Below are 19,125 nucleotides of genomic sequence, written 5' to 3'. Positions count from 1 at the left end.
TCGCTGGACTCTCACGAGGTATTAGCTGCACTCAATGCAATGCTAGTGGAGAGCGCTCCTGGGCAAGACAGCCTCACTGTTGCTATCTATAAAGAGTTTAAGGAGCAGCTAATTCCACACCTGATCACACTCTTTGAGGAAATGGGGGGAACACTGGAATATGCCCCCTCAATGAGAGAGGCCTTAATAGTTACATTATTGAAGCCAGGTAAACCCCCTAATGAATGTTAGTCGTTTAGACCTCTTTCATTACTTAATGTGGATACCAGACTTTTTGCCAAAATTTTAGCCAATCGGCTTGCCCTGCTGGTGCCGCTCTTGGTTGGGCCGGAGCAGTCCGGATTAGTGCCAGAGCACAACCCGACATATAATCTCAGGACTGTGTTTGGGGCGATACAGCATAACAAGCCAGAGATCAAGGCTGCTGCAGTCTTACTTGATGCAGAAAAGGCCTTTGACTCCGTTGAGTGGGCCTTAATGCATGCTGTGCTGAGTCGGAGGGGTATGGGCGAGATCTTCCTCAAACTGGTGGCGGTCCAATACAGCTGCCCTGTAGCCAGGGTAAAAGTTGGTGACAGTCATGGCCCCCTTTAAGATATCAAGGGGAACCCGCCAGGGCCGTCCATTATCGACTCTAATATACGCCATGGTGGCAGAACTCCTGGTGTGTGCCTTAGGGGAATATCATGGGCACAGGGGAATCTGCTTCCCTAAATACAATCTCATTGTGTCATCCTATGCAGATAATAAACTCCTATATATCAGGGACCTGGAGTCCAATCTGACGCCAGTGCTGGATTAGGTGGTGAAATACGGAGATCTCTCTGTTAAATTTAATTTGGCTTAGCCAACTATTTCACTCTGTCACCGGCCATGGTACCTACTGAAATGGATTACCCCCTCCTGTGGACATCAGAACCGATGTGCTACTTGGGCATGCACGTTCATACAGATTCAGAGTTAGTCCTCATTGAGAACTATGGTAAAGCAATGACTAAATAAAAGGAAGATGTGGAGCATTGGATCCGCTTGCCTTTATCTTTGCTGGGACGCATAGCCCTTATGAAAATGATGGTACTTCCAAGATTCTTATTCTTGTTTTTAAAGTTTCGATGGTGATCCCTGCACATATATTCAAGGTTATTCAATCGCAGATAGTGAAGCTGGCCTGGGCCGGGACACATTTGCGTGTTAAATAGGACATTCTCACATTGCCCTACTCCATGGGTGGTCTTGGGCCCCCGGAATTAGATTATCGAGTGGCGCAAAGCTCACATGCATACCACTGGGTTCATGAGCAGTTAGGCCTCCCACATTTGTAGATTGAATAGGTGGCTGCGGCGCCCTCTCCACTCCTGTTGCTGTGGTTTCAGGCACCCTCTAGGCGGACTCGCATATTGGACTCTATCAACTCCACACCTTATGCATGGCAGAACCTGGTGAAGAGGCAGGTGGGTACTGTCCTATACTCTCCCTTAACTCCGGTGGAATGGTGCCACTGACTGCCGGTATGCAGGGAAAGGGAAGTGGTTCACGCTCTAGCGACACTTCACATTACTAAAATTGGGGGTCTGTTCTCGGAGGGTAAAGCCCGCGGGTGGTCTGAGATTGTGGTTGAAGGGCATGCATGTAAACCACTTGCACAGTTCCATTTTCATAGGGTGAGACATGCTCTCCGTGCCTGACATGTTGGAACCACCTGAGGTGGTTTCTTTCTCTTATCTTGCGCTCGGCTTCCCCTAGTAAGATGGTTTCCATTATATATAACATGTCACAGGACTACTGTAGGAATCATTTCACCAAGGCCAGATTGGAATGGCAGCAGGATCTTGGGGTGGCTCTCGATGACGCCACTTGGCGGTACTGTTGTGAAGTCAGGCAACACGTCTCCCTGAATGGGAGACACCGTCTCATACGTTTTAAATTCCTCAACAGAGTTTATTTTAGGCCAGAGAAGTTGCATCAATATAGCCTCCGGGAAACTGCAGACTGAGTGCTGCACGGTTGGCCTGGTTGGGTTCTTAGATATAGGCTGATTGTGCCCAGCGATAGCAAAGTACTGGGAGAGAATTGTTCGTATGATGAGAGAACTGCCGTTAGACTTGCTGTTAGCCCTTTTGGGCTACACAAAGCGATTGCAGAAGGATATGCTCCGATTGATAGATCTGGGATTATTGCTTACTAAGCGTAGGATTGCAATGGGTTCATGGGCCAGCGCCATCTGTTGTAGCCTGGTCAAAGGACATGGTTTACTGCAATGCACAGTCGGAATTATATAGCGATTTATTACTGCCACCTGAGCCGCCTCAAGAGTTATTGGGGGTCTGTATACGTGCTATTTAATTGGGAAGGAGACGGGGGAGGCTGAGGGCGATGGCCCCACCTGATTGTGTCATTGTTGCCGAGGGCTTGCACCGCAGTTTGGCCTGAAGCTCTGCTCGTAAATCACTGCAGGCTTTGGAACTATATATCCTTAAGACTGTTACCTGTTGATTAAACATCGATGGCTGTATATTTGTGCAATCAATGGTCCCCTGGACGTATGGATATATCTCTCTCTAACAAACTGGGTCGATACTTTGTAACAAGTGAATGATCATAATATATGCGTTATGCTGTTGCACTAATGTAATTTTCTTTTTTGTGTTCTCAATAAAAAGTTTGAAGAAAAAAAACAAAAAAACTAAGGGCTACGAAAAAAGACCAGAGGGTTGCATCTTTATTTATGAGAATTTAGGATTTCATCTGGTTTCGTGCTCGAAGTACTTGATTTTAATAGGAGCACGAAGGGAAGACAACATTCATCAAGATTAACAGTACCTCAGGCAATGACTCAGGGGAGAACTCAAAGTTGGCTGCGTACAAGTCTGTTATGTACTAACCCAGATTTAGGTTGATTAAGGGCTGTAAGCAAAGGTTCACAACTTAAAACACGTTTAACCCCTTGCATGCTGACAACCCCCGTCCGTCATGCATCACAGTGGGCGTGTGCTGATGACGGCTGGGGGCCGTCATGAACCCGCTCACTCTTCAAAACGGCCACACAGGCGCAGAATCGCGGCCACGCCCAAGGGGTTAAGTAGCAGCAGAAAATGGCTGTCCAGTCACATACGTTCTTTTATGAAAAAATTGGGTATTTATATATGGACGCAAAGTGAAATACAGCCTACACAAACAATACACAGCCCCCAGAGGTCCGGGCTCGAGGATTCGATTGGCAGGTCCCTGAATCCCACTTCCCTCTCAGTAATGGCAGTGTGTATTCCATATTCACTGTAGGCACCAATGAGGTTAAGCATCACTAGTAGTCCAAGTCCCTGGAGTCTCACTCCAACTCTTTCAAAAGTCAAAAATGATCCAGTGACTGAAGTACAGGTTACTTACCATTGGTAACGAAGTGTCTGGAAGAGATGATTCTAGCCGCAGATTCCTTAACGTAGAATTATCCCCAGGCGTGAGACTGGATCCAGAAAACTTTTTTGCCACAGCATCTCTGTGTGCCGGGGGACGGCACCATGTGACTCCGCCCTGACATTCGCGTTCGTGACATCAGCGAGGTCACATAAGTCCCACCCTGGCGCGGTGACATCAGTTTTCTTCGGATTGCTTTTGTGTGCCACAACGCGGAGCCATCACAAACAAAACTGTGAGTGTATGGGAACTGTGTGCAAAAAAATCAGAGAAACAGAAAGGGAAGAAGCGAATGCTGAGGAACAGCACCATCAGGGACAGTACTGTTGTGTGGCGTTTCAGGCTCAGAGTGTATTTTCTCGATTCCTGCCCTTATTTAGGTACAATTCACATTGCCCTAATATAGGCATAGAAATCCAGCGCTTATTTAGACATAGCCCATGCAGACCAAATAGAGGTATGGCTACTTCCACCCGTACCAAACTTCACAACGATTTCTTGGAAAATCGGCTTATGAGTTAGAGAGCTTCCCTTGCTTAAATATTGCTTTTTCCAAGAACTCATGTACTTTGTAAAGAACTACTATTCCCTAGGGGTTCTTTCCTGACGTTAATATGCCCGAATTTGCCTCAAACTATAGCATTCCTAGACACCTTCAAGGTATAAATATACCTTCATTTGCTCTAGCAAGACACAGTGGTTCGGAGCAGTTAGACTATCTACTTGCCCGACGCAGCTCGCTACAGCAAGTGCCGAAGGAAGCCGAACCTCGAGCCGACACACTGATCAAGAGGCTGCCTTTCTCTTGCCGAGAATCCAGCTCCGGTGCTTCCAAGCTCCCCTTGCGGGGTGTTGGGAAATCGAGTCCCGAGACAGAGATACCAGACCTCCTTCATTCTAACTAAGGTATGGAGCGGATTAGAACCTAGAGAAATCTTGGATAGATTCTTGACAAAGAAAACGAAACCTATGCTACACAATACTTACTTCTTCCAGAGTACTAGACTTAGGTTAGGTACATTGGGGTAGGCTTATTTTAGAAGCACTAGTCGAGTATTTTTAGTATTGTTACTTATGTATGTATTTTTATATGGCTTAGAAACCATGCAAAACCATACAATGCTCTTATAGTATTATTTTATAATATTGTTCTCGCTGTACGCATTATACTTTGCAGTCTGCATTACACTTCTCTTGCATGGGAAAGAAGACTGTTCAATAAACCTTTTATTGAAAATGCCTGTTCATGCATGATTGAGTGAAATACTTATCTATTGTTTCCGCAACTCTAGAGATATATTTCTTACTCTTAGGAAACAAAGTTGTCATGTTTATGCAGTTGTCAGAAACTAATCCCTTCTTGTGAATTCGAGAAAGTGCCTAGTGATCTCTGAGCTAGCTGGCACTGACTATTACGTTTAATATATTCGATAGAGACCTTGTCTACCTCAGTCCTACTTCTAATCTATAGGATATATTATTCCAATGCGCAGAGCCTATTGGGAATATAGGAACTACACTACAGTACCAGGCACTGTGTCACTGAAATTCATGTAAGGGAAACAGCATAGCACCACTCCGAGGAGCAACCCTGCAAAGCGAAGGCGATATCCTCCCTAGAAGCAAAAATACACGTTAAAATGTCATGGCAGACGACAAAGTATGTACCCACAATCTATGACAGTGAGTGGGTAACAAGTCCTGAACAGATGATTAGCGACAATCTCCCCTAAGACACACCATCGATGAGTGCTGCATCTCCTGCAAAGAGCTAAAGGCCAAGGCACAGCCAAGAGACCCCAGCCCAGAAGAATGCAGAGGAGTTAGAAACCCCAAGCAATGAAAAAGGGAGAAGATTATGAGTAGGCCCCACACTGGAAAAAAACAGGGTGTAGGGATGCTGAAGTACACATGAACCCACCGTCCACGTACCAGAAAGGAAGGGGTGATACAAATTAAAAGAACAAAGCATCCTGCCAGGGAGGAAGTGAAGCACAAGTTACTTACACCTTCAGTAACGATATATCTGTAAGAAACATTAGTTAATGTTAGATTCCTTACCTTAGAATATCCCCAGGCATCAGACTGGATCCGGAAAGTTTTCGTCAGCAGTACCCCTGCGCGTCGGTAGGCGTCGTCTGCGGCTCCACATCCATCGGAGGCGTTGTGATTGCCGGGATGACGGAGTACTTAAACGCCGCCCTTGTGCGCTAAAGTCAGTTCTTTACATAGCTTTCCGCGCCAGGAACGCAGAGCCATGCAAGAAACAGACACTGGTGCCATGAAACTAGGGCCCTCAAAGGGAAATACCGTAAGCCTAGATATCGGTTCCAGGAATGTGGAGGATGGGTGAGGCGGTAAGGAATCTAACACTAACTAATGTTTCTTACAGATATATCGTTACTGAAGGTAAGTAACTTGTGCATCTGAAAGAAACACGTTAGTGCTATATTTCTTACCTTAGAATAGATACCCCAGCAATACCAACCCCGGTGGTGGGTCTGCGAACCAAGATCATACCAGGAAGTCCTGGAGAACGGAACGGCCAAAAAAGCCATCTCTCCGGACTTAGTTGTCCAGGCAGTAGTGCTTTTTCAAACGTGTGCAGCGAGGCCCACGTAGCTGCCTGAAAAAATTTCCTGCAAAGGGACTCCCCGACCCAGGGCGTAATAGCCGCCATGGCCAAAGTGGAATGGGCGCGCAGCCCCACAGGAGGCTCCTTTTTAGCCAAAGAACAACAGACCTTGATGCCCAAAACGACCCACCGAGAGATGGTCCGCTTGTGCACCGTTCGTCCGTTCTTAGCACCCACGTAGCCAACAAAGAGTTGGTTGTCCACGCGGAACTGTTGTGGGCAGTCTAGGTAAAAGGAGCGCGCACGTTTTGGGTCCAGACGGTGGAGCCTCTCTTCCTCTTTCGAGGGATGCGGAAAGAAGGTGGGCAAGGTGATGGACTGCCTGATGTGAAAGGCAGTAACTACCTTGGGCAGAAAAGAAGGACGAGTCCTCAAAACAACTTTGTCCGGATGGACAGAGAGAAAAGGAGGCTTCGATGATAGTGCCTGGAGCTCACTCACTCTTCTGGCAGAGGTGATGGCAACCAGGAAATCAGTTTTGAGAGTCAGAAGACGAAGAGGGCAATAATGAAGTGGCTCAAAGGGAGGGCACATCAGATAAGTAAGAACCAGGTTCAAGTCTCACTGTGGCATCATGAAAGGAACAGAAGGGAACATGCCCTTCAAGAATCTATTTACAACAGAGGACTTGAAAAGAGAAGGCTGATCAGGAAGCCTCAAGAAGGCTGAAATGGCCGAGAGATAGCCTTTGATAGTGCCCGGAGCAGAGCCCTGCTGGGCAAGAGAAAGAAGAAAGAGGGGCAGAGAGTGGATCCACAGCCTTAGCTGTGCACCATTCCACAAATGTGTTCCACCTGCAGGCGTATACCGTTTTTGTGGCAGGACGTCTGGATGCCAGAATGGCATCACAGACTTCAGGAGGCAAGTCAAATGGCCTCAACTGCTGCCGCTCAATCTCCACGCATGTAGGTGGAGACTGGATAGGTTCTGGTGGAGGACCGCACCATGTTGCTGTGACAGAAGGTCCTCCTGAAGAGGGAGACAAATTGGGGGGGGATCGACAAACATACTGAGTAGCTCGGGATACCAGTACCTTCGTGCCCAATCTGGAGCCAGAAGGATGACTTGGGCCCGGTCACGCCTGATCTTCTTCAGCACTCTGGGCAGAAGTGGTATAGGCGGAAAGGCCTACAACAGACAGCAGCTCCACTCCCGACGAAAAGGGTCTCCGAGCGAGTGCCGCCTTGGAAATTCCAACTCACGGAACTGATGACATTGCGCGTTCTCTTCGGTGGCGAATAGATCTAACCAAAGCTCTCCCCACTGCTGAAAGAGACCATGAGCTACTTTCAGACGCCATTCGTGATCCATCATGCACCGGCGGCTGAGTTTGTCCACCCTGGCATTCAGGGAACCTGCCAGGTGTTGAACCACCAGGGTGATGCCCTGGCATTCCAGGCATGTCCAGAGGCGCAGAGCCTCCTGACAAAGGGTCCAAGACCCCACCCTGCCCGGTTTGTTGCAATACCACATGGCGGTGGTGTTGTCCTTGAACACCTGCACTACACTTCCCCAGACAGAGGAAAGGAATGCCTTCAGTGCAAGTTGGATCGCCCGCAGCTCCCGTAGGTTGATATGGAGCCGGGACTCCGCCGGAGGCCAGAGGCCTCTGATCTCCGCCTCCCCCATGTGTCCCCCCCCATCCCAGGAGGGACACATCCGTCACCACTGTGTGCTCCGGTTGGGGAAGGGAGAGGGATCTGCCACTGACCCAATTGCGGTCCATGAGCAACCACTGCAACTGACTCGCAGTGCCCTCCGAGATAAGGACGTGGTCGGACAGGTTGCCCTGATGCTGTGCCCACTGGAACTTCAGGTCCCACTGCAGAGCCCGCATCTGCCACCTGGCGTGATGTACCAGCAGGATGCAGGAGGCAATCAGTCCCAGGAGCCGCAGCATTTTCCTGACCGAATCTAGGGATAAAGGCTGAAAGATCGGAATCAGAGCCTGAATATTCCGAACCCGCTGCTCGGGAGGAAAACCTCGAAACTGCGCAGAGTCCAGAACTGCTCCGATGAAGAGGCGCTTCTGAGAGGGACTCAGGTGTGACTTCGGCACGTTGATGGAGAACCCCAGCGAGCGCTGGAGATCGGCCGTAGTCATGGAGATAGGGAAAGACTGGAACCCCCGATCTGCGCAGATGAGCTGCGACCACCACCATCACTTTTGTGAACACCCGTGGGGCACTGGTGAGGCCGAAGGGGAGCACAGTAAACTGAAAGTGCTGTGGCATACCGTGAACCGCAGGTAGCGCCGGTGGGACGGCAGGACTGGGATATGGAAATAAGCGTCCTGCAAGTCCAACGCTACCATCCAGTCTCCAGGGTCTAGGGCAGCCAGGACCTGAGCTAAAGTCAAAATCTTGAACTTCTCCTTCCGGAGGAAGCCGTTGACGCTCCTGAGGTCCAGGACAGGGCGCAGAGCCCATTCTTGGGAACCATAAAGTAGTGTAAATAACAACCACGTCCTACCTTTGGCCCAGGAATGGGCTCGATGGCCCCCTTGGCCAAGTGGGACGTAACTTCCTCCTGCAGAAGTCGCAAGTGATCCCCCGACATATGGGGGTACTGCGGTGGCATGGCTGGAGGGGTCGCCTCGAACGGGAGGGAGAAGCCCCTTCGGACAATTTGCTGCACCCACCTGTCCGAAGTGATGGTACTGAGGATACAAAAGAAGGTTGCTGAACTGTTCCTATGGAGTGATAGGGAAGATTTAGCTGGCGTGACCAAAGGTGTTGGAATGACACCTTGGGGCGTGATGGTACGCCAGTGGAGTAGGTGATGGCAAACCCTGCCTCCCACTGGCGTTGAACAGGCCTGAAAACTCGGACTAGGAAGGCTTTGAGGCGGATGCTCCGGGAGCGGATGTGGATTGACCGGGCCTCTGTCCCCCTGCACCGCCACAACGGCCACCACGTCCGCGACCGCGTTGAGGTTGGCCGTAGCCCTGGAGTCCTTGAAACGCTCAAGCTCACTGTCTGCTTTGTCGCCAAACAGGCGACGGGCATCAAAAGACATGTCCATGAGTGTGTTCTGGACATCCCCTGAAAAATTGGCGGACCTAAGCCAGGTGTGGCGACAGATCGCCACCGTCGAGAAAATCGCTCTGCTTAGGGAGTCCAGGGTATCAAGTCCACATTGGATACAGTGCTGCGTCCTGCCCCTCAGCAAGAGCCTGCACGAGACGTGTCTGGGCCTCCTCCGGACACTGGGGCAGCACGTTCGCCACCGTATCCCATAGAGAGTGGGTGAAACAGCCCAAAAGGCATGCAGTGTTAACGGACCTCAATCCTAAGCTGACTGAGGAGAACAGTTTCTTCCCAAACTGATCAAGCCTTTTGGATTCCCGATCTGGGGGAGCGGTCGGGAATGCGGTCTGGGACTTGGAGGCCTGGATAACCAGACTCTCGGGGTGGGGTGGGTGGACAGAAAGCAGGGGTCGGCCGGAACCGGGCGGTGGCGTCTGGCCATATTCCGATCCACAGGGGGCACTGTGGATGGCCTGGAGCAAGTGCCCATCAGAACGTCAGTGAGGGCCTCATTGAACGGCAGCATAGGCTCCGAAGAGCTTACTGGCGGTTGAAGCACCTCAGTGAGGTGGTTAGTCCTCACGGCTGCTGCAGGGAGCTCAAGCGCCAAGGCCTTGGCCGCCCTGCGCAACACTCTGCATAAGTAGCACCCTCCTCCGTAGCCACGGAAGGAGGAGAGCGAAAACCAGTGTCAGGCGCTATGTCAATACCACTGGCATCCCCCAGCTCATCTGCCCAGTCCTGACTTAACTGGCACTGCTGTGGCAGAGGGTCTTCAGACCCCTCCCAGTCCTCCCCTTCATCCGGGTCCTGATGAACAGCATAAATGACTGAGCCAGGTCATAGGCGAAGGGCTCACCCGACGCCGGACCCGGACCAGGGCTGAAACTAGGGACAGCATCGTCAGAGGACGGCGCCCTTAGTGGCACCATGGGGGTCAGCGCCAGCGGAGGAGTTGTAAGGTCAACTAGCGTCACCCGGGGTCCAGGCCTGGATCCCGGGGGTCCTGCGGCATCGGGACCGAAGTCGCCGGCATGCTAGGACCCCTAGTCGGGCTCGTGGGGCCCTTAGGCACACCGGCGGGCCTCGATAGTGAACAAGAGTCCTCATGGCCACGAGGAAGTCTTGAATCTCGCCCAGAGTCGCATTAAGTCCAGGGACAAGAGGGTGTGGAGCTGGATGCGACTTCTGCGGCTCCGGCGGTGCCACCCAATCCCTCAGCCGAGTCGAAGAGCGATGCCGCTTCGCGGACTTCTTCTTGCCATGCCTCGACTTACCTGAGTGCAAGGACTTTGATCCCGACGAGCAGTGATGAATGGGGCTCCGCGACCGGTCCCTCGACTTCCTCCTCAACCAGGACCTCGAGTGGCACGGAGCTGACTACCGGAGCTCGAGATGCTTACAGGACCGCTCCGCCTAGTTTTGAAAGTCAAGGCCCGACAGTCGGGGCACGACTTGTGATCGTGTTTAAACCCTAAACAGTAGAGACGCCGGCGATGGGGGTCGGTAACCATGGCGTCACACGGCTTGAAACACGGCTTCCCTACTTGCACCAGGAGTCGAAGTCGACTCTAAAAAAAGAAAGTCAAAAAGACCAAAAAGTTAGTCAAACAATGACTAAGGGTACGTGCTCTTCCCGGATCTGCGCTTGCTGGCGCGGAAAAAAGAAGACTGACGTCAGCGTGCGAGGGCGGCGTCTAAGTACTCAGACAACGTCATCACGACGCCAACGACGGACACTGAGCCGCAGACAACGCCTACCACCGTGCAGAGATACTGCTGACGAAACCTTTCCGAATCCAGTCTGACGCCTGGGGATATTCTAAGATAAGGAATCTAACACTAACGTGTTTCTTTCAGATAGAGGTACTCACAGAAGACAAAGCCACCCGGAGGGAGGCGAGAGCAGAAGACCAAGCTGAAGGCCCTCGCAGAACGGGGAGGAAGAACAGGCCATGAAGGAATCTGCTGCTAGAATCGTCTCTACAAGATACATTGTTACCAAAGGTAAGTAACTTGTACATCTGATAGAGACTACTAGCCACAGATTCCTTAACGTAGAATAGATACCCTAGCCATACTCAGAGGGGAGGAGGGTCTGCGAGAGAAACTTGCCAGCTTGTAAAAAAAACACAGCCCCAACAGAGGATGTGTCATGGGGCAGGAGGGACGACCGAGCCCCTACCAAGCAGAAGTAAGCAAGAACAAGGAAAAGGGAAGCCCAGGATACCACAAGCCTACTCGAGGTACAAAGGGCATCCGCCAGAAAACCCCGGAGGGACAGACAGCGCCCAAGCAGTACCAAAGGAAGAAAAGAACCACACAAAAAAAACAGAGGCAGAGCCCGCTGCAGGAGAACACACACCCAACGAAGGGGACAGCTGAACTGGCATCTGCCTCGAGGAAGCGGACAATTCAGGAACAGACCCACAGCCGAGAAGAGCAGGCTTGAGAAGACACAGTCGCGCAAAGCTCCAGCAGAGCAAGGGGCAGGAGCACACAGGTACACACCAAGGCCCACGGAGGTGGACCATAACAACCAGGCGTGTACAGCCGGCAGCTGGTAAATACTATGAAGTAGTGTGCCCAGAAAAAGCCAAGCGGAAGACGAATGCAGAGGCACGGGAACTCCGTAACAAGCCCCAGGGAAGGACTGTTCCAGTGGCACAACCCAACCCACGAAAAGAAGTGGGATCAGCCAGAAGATAAAGAGGAGAAATATGTAGTACGGACCTAAAGCCGTCAACCAGAACACAGGAGAACACCAGGAGTATCCTAGCCCCCCTGGAACACAAAGCAGAGGACCAGGCCGAAAAAGTTGGATAACAAGGAGGAAACACCACGACACAACACCATAGACGGCATGCCAAAGTCGGACTGGCGATTTAGCGGAAATTGAGCAGAGCAGAACCTGGAGCAACGCAAGCTGTGCTAAGACAGAAGAAAAAAAAAGACTGCACCAAGTGGTATACAGTGACGCAAGGCGAGGAACCCGAGAAGGTGTCCACACCCACCCAGCTTAGGACAGAGCTACACAATAGCTGCAAGTACCTCACCTAGGGTATGACACATCCCAAAACAAAACATGGGAACGCCTCTTAGGGAAAAATCCCGCAGCAGAGGTCAAGAACATAAAGGACCTGTGGGCAGCACCACAGGCGGCTTACCAATCAGCCAAAAAATACACAGATGGTCCAACCTGAAGACCAATATAGCTTCACTAACAGCCACAAAAACAGACCACAAAAGCTAGAGGGCTGTACCTGCAGCCAACAGTACAGAGGGGCCAACTTAAGGACCCTGTAGGCATGTCAAGCCACACAGAATACACAGATGGGCCAACCAAAACACTAGGCCTGATGAAAAAGGTGGGATAAACGCCTCCATAAGCACCTCAGGACCGACAAGCCAAGCTTACGGAGGCGGAGGACAGAGCCCGGCAAGGAGCCGTTGAATGGTGGAGTCCGCATGTGTGTTAAACAAAAGAACCCCATTAAAAGGCAGATCAACCAGACACTCCCTAACATTCTCGGGAAAAACGCCATCCCGCAACCAAGCATGGCGGTGGAGAGCCATAGAACTTGTCAATGCATGGCTGAGAGAATCAGAAACATCTAAGGCCGAACTGAGAATATTATTATTATTATTATTATTGCATTTATTGAGCGCACAGCTACCCGGAGGTTTCCCGGCGCTTGCCTTGGGAACCCGTCCTGGCTTTTCCCTGTGAGATAGCCCCTACAGGGCATCCCCAAGGTGAAAGCCAGGCATCCCGCCGCAGGGGGGCCGTTGTGGAGATTAAGCAAGCTTAATGCCCAGAGTTGCATAGTGAGAACCCATGATTAGAGCAGGCACCGAAGCGAGAATTATCGAGTCCGTGGACATTTGAGCTCAAGACCCTGCCGCGTCGAGAATTGAACCCTGGTCCCGGGTCTGACCTCAGCTTCAGGGTCTGCCTGCTCTACACCGTGAGCCACACTTCTCCACTATAAATGTAGCTATCTCCCGACCATCCAGCACATGGTGCCGCAGATCAGCGCAGACACCTTCATGCGAGGAGAGAGACAGAAGGGACTCCGTGGAATCCCATAGGCTGGAGGTAGCCCTGGCCAACACACAGTGCGTTGAGCGCTCGCAAAGCAGCACTAGTGGAAGTGAAGAGGTTACGCCCCCAGGAATCCAACCACCGGGTCTCCCGTGACGGAGGGAGCAACACTGATGGCAAGGAAGGAAAAGCAGTCTGCAGGAGAAGGCCTTGGGTAGAAGGGTGGAAAGAATAGCAGACTGGATCATGCGGAGCAGGCTGGTGGTGGTGGTGGAGGAGCGGCTGAAGCACCGGATCTCCCATGGCAGGATGCCCCCAGGCCCCCAGAAGCGAGTTGTGGAGCGAGGCTTCAAATGGAAGAAGCAGCTCCCTCTCACCAGAGCCCTGGTGGAGAACTTCCAACAAATAGTCCGTAGGGAATGGAGTGACCGGGTTGCCCATTTGTAAATTGCCAGCGGCCGTGGAAATGGCCAGGACAAAGGCTACACTCCGTAGGGCGTCGCGGGAGAGAGAGCAATTCCTCATTGGGAAAAGGCTGCAAACTAAGCCGCCCATTCCAGAGTCCAGCTGGAGGAAAAAACTGCCAGCCCCTGTAGGATGGAAGATCCATGGATAAGTGGGGGCCTGAGGGATCTCAGGAGAAGGGGGAGAGGCCTGCGGAGCAGCCAACAGCGAGTTGCGGAAGAGAGGGTCCGGGGGCTGTGGCCGCGGAGATGGCGTAGAGCCCGCCCTGGAAGATGGCGGGGAAAATGCAACAACGCAGCGTCCAGTCTCCGGTGAAGGGGAGACAAGAAGATGACAAACCTCCGGAGAGGAAGGGACCTCTGGAGACTAGTCGACGACCCAACACCGGGACTGCACAGTGGAGTCCGCCATAGGCACCAGTGTGTCCTCGATCAGCACCAAAGTGGCCATCAGGGGTATCAAATCGACCTCCACCACCACATGCTTCCTAGGAGAATGGGGTGGGGTCTGAGCTGGAGCGGCCAATGAACGGCGCCAACTCGACCTCCGACGAGGCAGCTGTAGGAGAGTAGGGTCTGCAATCCTATGATCACCCCAGATTTTTGCTTTTTGCTTCACTGGTTTACGACTTTCCCTGGCTGTGGGCCTGCTAATCAGACCCACAGCCTAGCTGTTCTCTCTCTAAATTGACACACATGTACCTTAGGTGCATTTACCAATTGGTACTGGGCCACCTTATCAGTCCCTGTACAGCATACCTTAGGTATCCAAGGCATAGGTGTACCCAGGGCCTACCAGGGGCTGCAGCATGTATTATGCCACCCCTGGCTGGCCATCCAAATCTGACAACTGGCTGCACGACAGCAGGGGCAAGGTGGTGTAATCACCCTTTGCTTTAGATATAGTATTCCTATATCTAACCCTAAAATGGACACATGTATTCCTATCAGTCACTCCTATGGCAGGCCTTATCAATCCTGAAGGCAGAGTGCTTGGAATTATGTGAGATGGTGCTCTTGCATGAGCTGAGCCCGTTTGCAGCTTGCGGAACCAAGTCCTAATAGCTGTTCCATGATAACGCGTACCATATACTCTTAAGTGCATTATAATCCTCGCGGTTATTTGCTATCTTTGGTATCGCTTTATCAAAACATGTCGAGTAAGGTGTCATACAAATTGGAATACTAACCCCTCGCCAATTCTGGCGACGGGGTTAGCATTCCACCCTTCTAGAGGGACACAACATGTATGTAACTGTGAACTCCGGTTAAAGTTAACTCGAGCCTCAGCATCACAAAATGGATGCTGCCACCACAGACACAAGTCTGACCTCCTGCTGCTGGGAGTCCTTCCAGCGAGGAGAGCTTGGACAAAGGGTTTGCTGTCAGGGGCGGTGCTAGCACCATCCCAGACAGGGTTTTGTGTATCCCAGGTAGGCAGGGCTGAGAGGAAGGTGACTGCAAGTGGCACCCCGGTGCTCACTATGCATCTGCCAGCTCAAACCAGTTCCAGGGGCACACCAGCCCCCGAGCTGGGGAAAGTCCGGACAAGGGAGAGGGGTGTAACCACCCACCTCCTGGTCCCACCCATGGGCAGGACCTAGTCGTGTGCCTGCCCCTTTTTTTAGAATAAAGGTAGGAGCAGGCCCCCTTCCCAAATTGGATAATTCTGAATCTTGAACTACTTTCCACGAAAGGAACTCTTGACTTTTTCTGAAGACTCTCCCTTGTGTAGCCACCCTGCACCCGCAGGCACCATCTAAGCATCGCGGTTTGCTGCAAGTCCATCCTCCGGATCAAGACTGCCCAGCTCGACGAGACCCGGATTCCCTGGCATCTCTGACCTCTACCTGCATCATCAGCCCAGCTGAGATTCGTGGGTGTGACGAGACACGAGGGACCGGCCATCTTCAAAACTGCACGCCGCTTAACCAGCACGACCGCCGAGGGATCCTCGAGTGAGTGCTTTGGGGTTTGAGAAGCCCTAACCCTGAGCAGCTCCAGCACCGAAGACCAGCCCCCCAGCATCCACGAGATCTGCGTGGGGCCCTTCTGCTCTTTGCTGCTCACCGCATTGTCCGGTCACTTGCCTGCTGGCTAGTGGCCCTCCTGACAACGTACCACGACGCTTTCACCGCTGGTCTGGTTGCGTCAGACTGGCCCTTGCTCCCTTCCAAAAGAGGAGCACCCCGGACCCTCCTGGTCCACTCCAGACGCCATCTTGACTCCACCGCATGGGCTTGACTTTGCCAAGGTTTGTTGCCCCAATCCTGGGTCCAGCATCGCCGACAGTAGACACCTTCGTGGGACAGCTCGCACCTCCAGCCTGGTCGCCGACAACGCCTCCTAGCCTGTGTGACTGCAGAGTCCAGCGTCGCCCACTCACCTGGTCGAGGTGACTTCATCTGATGCCATCCTGGTGCCCACACAATCACTGGCTAGTGATTAAGAACTGGGTCCCCTCTGCTTTCAGGTCGTCTCCATCACCGATCCAGGCTTGGATCACATCGAACATCTTCACTGGTCGCCTGCCAGCAACTTCTTCTTTCAGGCTCCATAGACTACAACGAGGATTCCCGACGTCTTTTGAACCCTATGCAGCCGCGGCCCCTGGGCTAGGTAACCTGAGCATTTCGGTGCTCCAACGTAAATTCACTATCTAAGTGTCCAGATCCTTTTTCGTTTTTAGTCTATCTAGTCGGATTCGTCTGATAACAGTAACTTTGTAATTACTAGCCTCCATAGACTTTGTCCCACATCCCGCGTGAGAGTGCACACTCTGCACCAGATCTCCCTAGGCCTCCTGCTCCTAACCTTAGGGTTCAGTAGTGTAGTCCTAGCGATCCTGAAGCCTCTGGATCTTGTTACTTACCTGCTAGTATTTCGCATTCCACTTTTAGTGTATATGGTTTAGTGCCCCTCGGGCATTTGTGTAAATTGTGCAACTTAAAATATTTTCTTAAGAGTTTTGTATTGTGCTTAGCTCCCTGACTCATAAAGAGTTCGGGGTAGACTTGTTATAAATAAATATCCTTTATTTTCAGAACAACTTGTGTGGTGTCCTTTCACTTGGTGTTCAAGGGGTATATGTGATGGTATAACAGCTGGCTTAACACGCCCTCTAGAGTTTAGCCTAAAGACTGCTCTTGTCCATGCTACTAGGATAGCTGGTCTATAAGGTTGACTTATAACCAATCAATAAGGGTCGTTTGGTATGATACACAGTGATCACTAGAATAGTGAGCACTATATATCAGGCCAACTTCTCACAGCAGCCACCTACGTAGAGTACCAAGAGGGACTCTGGGAGGCGTCCCGGGCCCCAGCCACCACCCGTAGTGCCGCCAGGGCCGGGGAGGAAAGCCGTCTGCGCCGGAAAGGCATCAGCTCGGCCTCCGGTAAGGCAGCTGCCTACCCAGAGGACCGATGGAGACTCGGGGACGAGCCAGGAGTCCCGGCGACCTCCTGCGACACCACAGGGAACCCCACGCGGTTTTGCGGCGAGGCACGCTGTGGGTCAAAGAGGGGAACCCCGTAGGGACGCACCTTGACACCACACCCCCAAAACTTGAAGCCGAACTCGTCGGCGCCAGGGTCGTATCCGCCAGCCACTACGCGGAAGGACCCGCGCATGGCAAGGGATCCGCGGACGTCTCAGGAAGAGGAGGGGTCCCAAAGAAGTCTGTAGAGCCATAGCGTAGGCCTTCATTTGGGCCCTAGTCGCCCCGACGCCAGGAAACGGCGGATAGGGTGACGACGGGTGAGGGCGCACGTCCAGAGGGGAACCTGCACCCTCTGCAGTACAAGGACAAAGCCTCGGAGACAAGCTGCAGGACTTACCAGCGGGCGAGCGACACCTGTGGGGCCTCGATGAATGATGAATGACGATGGCGCAGTCGGAATCAGCAGCTTCTGACTTCCGAGGTAGGGGACAGACGCTGTGATGAGACCGATCTGGACAAGCGAGCCGAAAGCAATTTCATCCATCGCTCCTGCCCGGACTTTGGCTTGAGATGCTGACAAGCGTCGCAGTCCGTAGAGTCATGGTGCTCGCCGAAACACCACATACAAATCGGGGGAGGGTCTGTCTTCAGGCAGGTCGCTCCCCATGCCGCGCAGCTCCACCTGACTGCGCCCGTGCCCCTGCTCCTGACTCCGTGTCTGTGAGTGTTCGAGGCTCGCCTCCACCCGCAGGCTACCACCTGCACCTCATCCCTGGTGGCCAGTGGGCCTTAGGTATGTAGCTGCTGCTCTCATTCTGTGCCTCCATTACTGTATTGTGACCGCTGTATTTGTGCACCAGTTTTCTTTCTGTGCCCACATGGCACCACTCGCTCACGTCGCACGACAACACAGCCTCAACAATATCTCCTACGCCGACGACACCCAGCTGATCATATCCCACACAGCCAAAGCCAAACTCCACAGAGGAATGAAGGCCGTCGCCGAGTGGATGAAGGACAGCAGGCTGAAGCTGAATTCAGACAAGACGGAGGTCCTCATCCTCGGCCCCACCCCCTCAGGCTGGGACGACTCTTGGTGGCCAACATTACTGGAATCAGCCCCAGAACCTACCGACCACGCTCGCAACCTGGGGGTCATCCTCGACTCCACCCTCTCCATGACCAAGCAGGTCAACGCAGTCTCCACTTCCTGCTTCAACACCCTCCGAATGCTCCGTAGGATTTTCAAATGGATCCCCTCCGACACAAGGAAAACCGTCACCCAGGCCCTCGTCACCAGCAGACTGGACTACGGGAACGCCCTCTACGCAGGAACAACAACCAAGCTCCTGAGATGGCTGCAACGCATTCAGAACGCCTCGGCACGACCGATCCTCGACGTCCCCCGACGCAGCCACATCACACCCCGCCTGGGAGGCCTACATTGACTTCCCATCAACAACAGGATCACCTTCAAACTCCTCATCCACGCACACAAAGCCCTACACAACGACGGACCAGCATACCTCAACGACCGACTCCGCTTTTACACCCTCACCGCAGCCTCTGCTCTGCCAACCTCGCTCTCGCCACAGTTCCACGCATCTGGAAAACCACCGCCGGTGGCAGATCCTTCTCCTACCTCGCCGCCAAGACTTGGGACACTCTCCCTACCAGCCTACGACAGACCCAGGACCTGCTGGCCTTCAGAAGACTTCTCAAGACTTGTCACTTCAGTGACTCCGGTAAAAAGGCCAGTTCACTCCTACTGATCAATACAAGGGATGCTGCTACCACAGCGCTCTTGCTATTCAATTGCTGGCAAATGTAGTAGTTTTTCACCACTTGGGTAGCGCTTTAGGTCCTTCTTCCTGTTTGACAAGACCACAATCCGTAAGACAGACCTATGTTATGGTGCTCATGCATGATCCATGTTCACCCATGACAAAAAAAAATCCACATCAGGAATACAGATATTATTGCAGCTGAGGCACTCAGGGCAGGGTTGCACGTCAGCTACTATGTGAGGGGCTTTACTGTCCCAACAAAGATTAATTACTTTAGCCCTGTTTATGGAAAAGAATTGAAATTGACGCAT

At 52.3% G+C, this 19,125-nt stretch overlaps 1 protein-coding gene across 1 annotated transcript in view; it reads right to left on the bottom strand.

The window, feature by feature from the left end:
- Positions 1-19,125, bottom strand: part of PIK3CB (phosphatidylinositol-4,5-bisphosphate 3-kinase catalytic subunit beta) — a 1,054,351-nt gene that overhangs the window by 33,649 nt on the left and 1,001,577 nt on the right. The window lies entirely within an intron of this gene.

The sequence above is a fragment of the Lissotriton vulgaris genome, chromosome 11 (assembly GCF_964263255.1).
Source record: "Lissotriton vulgaris chromosome 11, aLisVul1.2, whole genome shotgun sequence".
In the NCBI taxonomy this organism is placed as follows: domain Eukaryota; kingdom Metazoa; phylum Chordata; class Amphibia; order Caudata; family Salamandridae; genus Lissotriton; species Lissotriton vulgaris.
This window is presented reverse-complemented; position numbering and strand designations above follow the sequence as displayed.